The sequence below is a fragment of the Nansenia antarctica genome, assembly GCF_963989245.1.
Source record: "Nansenia antarctica genome assembly, chromosome: 10".
Taxonomy (NCBI): domain Eukaryota; kingdom Metazoa; phylum Chordata; class Actinopteri; order Argentiniformes; family Microstomatidae; genus Nansenia; species Nansenia antarctica.
This window is the reverse complement of record NC_137680.1, coordinates 24507776-24510275: the sequence shown is the minus strand read 5'-3', so window position 1 is coordinate 24510275 and position 2500 is coordinate 24507776. Positions and strand designations below refer to the sequence as shown.

The window sequence follows — 2500 nt, the reverse complement described above, 5'->3', positions numbered from 1 at the left end:
GCGTTGTACAACCAGACTGACTCACCATAGCTCCTTCATATACCTCACTGACCTCATCCCTGTAGGTCTGACTGTGTGTGTGTTATTAGAATACACCTACATGTACATAGATACATATGTAGGTATATAAGGTATACATATGTACCGTTGCGTATACACGTGTCATACTGTATAATATAATATATAGATAATATATTGGTAGTTCCATGCCGAGCTGCTACAGTGGTTGTGTGACCTTTGAAAAACAAGGAAAAAAAGCAATAAAATGGGGGGGAAATATGACTTAAAATGAGCTAAATAAATCTGGATACACAAACACACGACACACAAAAAACAAACACACAGTCAGACTTGATTTGAGATATTTCATACTTACTTAGATTTAGGTTTTGCACTGGATTCCAGGAGGGTGAAATCCACTTTAACACTCGAACAGCCACGCCATTCTAGGAACTATCTAGGAATACACATATCTAGGAAAAGTCATGAAAGGGTCAACAACTTTTCTTTTACTCACTCGATCAAATGACCCCACGCATGGCTGTTCTAATGTAAATGACCCCACCCATGGCTGTTCTAGTGTTAATGACCCCACCCATGGCTGTTCTAGTGTTAATGACCCCATCCATGGCTGTTCTACTGTTAAATGACCCCACCCATGGCTGTTCTACTGTTAAATGACCCCACCCATGGCTGTTCTAGTGTTAATGACCCCACCCATGGCTGTTCTAGTGTTAATGACCCCACCCATGGCTGTTCTACTGTTAAATGACCCCACCCATGGCTGTTCTAGTGTTAGAGGCCTTTAGTGTGTGTGTGTGTGTGTGTGTGTGTGTGTGTGTGTGTGTGTGTGTGCGTGTGTGTGTGTGTGTGTGTGTGTGTGTGTGTGTGAACAAGGCTTTAGAGAGGCTGTCCTCTGCTGTGTCTCACGCCTCTCTCTCTCCCTGCAGGTGAACATGGTCATTGGGATTCTGGTGTTTAACAAACTGGTTTCCAAAGACGGAATCACTGACCTGAAACTGAAGGAGCGGGCGGGGTATGCCTCTCTGTCCATCTGTCCATCTGTCCATCTGTCCATCACACCGGTCCACCTATCACCAGCCTCGGGGGGGGGGGGGCGGGACGAGTCCTGCTATTGGCTCTACCCTCGTACAGGGTTAGGGAGGCAGGGGGGGGTGCAGGGGGGGAGGCAGGGGGGAGGCAGGGGGAGGGAAAGCAGATGAGGAAGTTGATAAATGAAGGGTTGGTCTGAAGACAGATGATTTAGAACCCAGAAGAGACAGATGGAGGAGAACTGTGGGAGGGAGGGAGGGAGGGAGGGAGAGAGGGAGAGAGAGAGAGAGAGAGAGAGAGAGAGAGAGAGAGAGAGAGAGAGAGAGAGAGAGAGAGAGAGGAGGGGGGGGGATGTGACAGGCAAAGAGAAATGAAAATAAGACGATAAGAGAAATATTGAATGGAGTAATGTAAATGTTCTCATCAGACAGAAACATAAGGAGCAGACAGTGATCAATGACCTGGGGAGAGGAGAGGAGAGGGAGAGAGGGAGGGGGAGAGGGAGGGGAGGATTGGGAGGATAGAGAGGGAGAGAGAGAGAGAAAGAGGGGGGAGATGAGAGGAGAGAGGGAGGTATAGTCGAAGCAGAGAGAGAGAGAGAGAGAGAGAGAGAGGGGAAGAAAGGAGAACAGGAGAGAGGGAGATAGATGAACGGAGTGGAGATGAGACAGGAACAGAGGCAGAGAACACACGACTGCTTATTGGGACTGTTTCTTAAAAACAACCACAACAAAAACAAGATGGCCGCCTTGCTGCTCATCTCACTGCTCGATGTTGGTGTCCCCTCTACACCTGTCACCTGTACACCTGTCATACTACACCTGTCATACTACACCTGTCATACTACACCTGTCATACTACACCTGTCATACTACACCTGTCATACTACACCTGTCATACTACACCTGTCACCTGTACACCTGTGTAAACGCTTCTCCACATCCTCAGCCGCTCTTCATTTGCAGGTGCTGGTGTCGACCTGGTGACCACATCTTCTCTGAGTGTGTGTTCTGTTGGGTCGCTGGTCCTGTGGGATGGGGGGGGGGGGAGCAGGGGTCCGGTAGGGAGGGAGGGAGGGATCTCAGAGAGTAACAGACACACACCTAGAACAGTTGAAGGGTACACACTAGACACACTAGACACACACACACACACGCTCACACGCTCACACAACTAAATGCATGCACATACACGCACACACACGCCACAACACTATGCATGCACACACACACACACACATACGGACCGCCGCTCCCCCACCCCCCCCATCCCCGCCAGGCCTCTGTGTTGCTCTCATTGACATTGTGACATCAGTGATTTGTGACATCAGTGCATTGTGACATCAGTGCATCCAAATGTTTTTGTTTTTTAATTTAGTTTTTACATTTTTCATTATTTTGTTGTTTTTATTCTGTGAACGATGTGTTTCCTCCTCTGCCTCTGTGAC

At 48.3% G+C, this 2500-nt stretch overlaps 1 pseudogene across 1 annotated transcript in view; it reads left to right on the top strand.

Annotated features, from left to right (window-relative positions):
• LOC308166789 (adhesion G protein-coupled receptor B1-like) overlaps nt 1–2500 on the top strand; it is a 68637-nt pseudogene that overhangs the window by 37876 nt on the left and 28261 nt on the right. Inside the window, exon 14 of the transcript in view lies at nt 951–1036. The product of the transcript in view is annotated as an adhesion G protein-coupled receptor B1-like (transcript). The remainder of the gene's footprint in view (nt 1–950; nt 1037–2500) is intronic.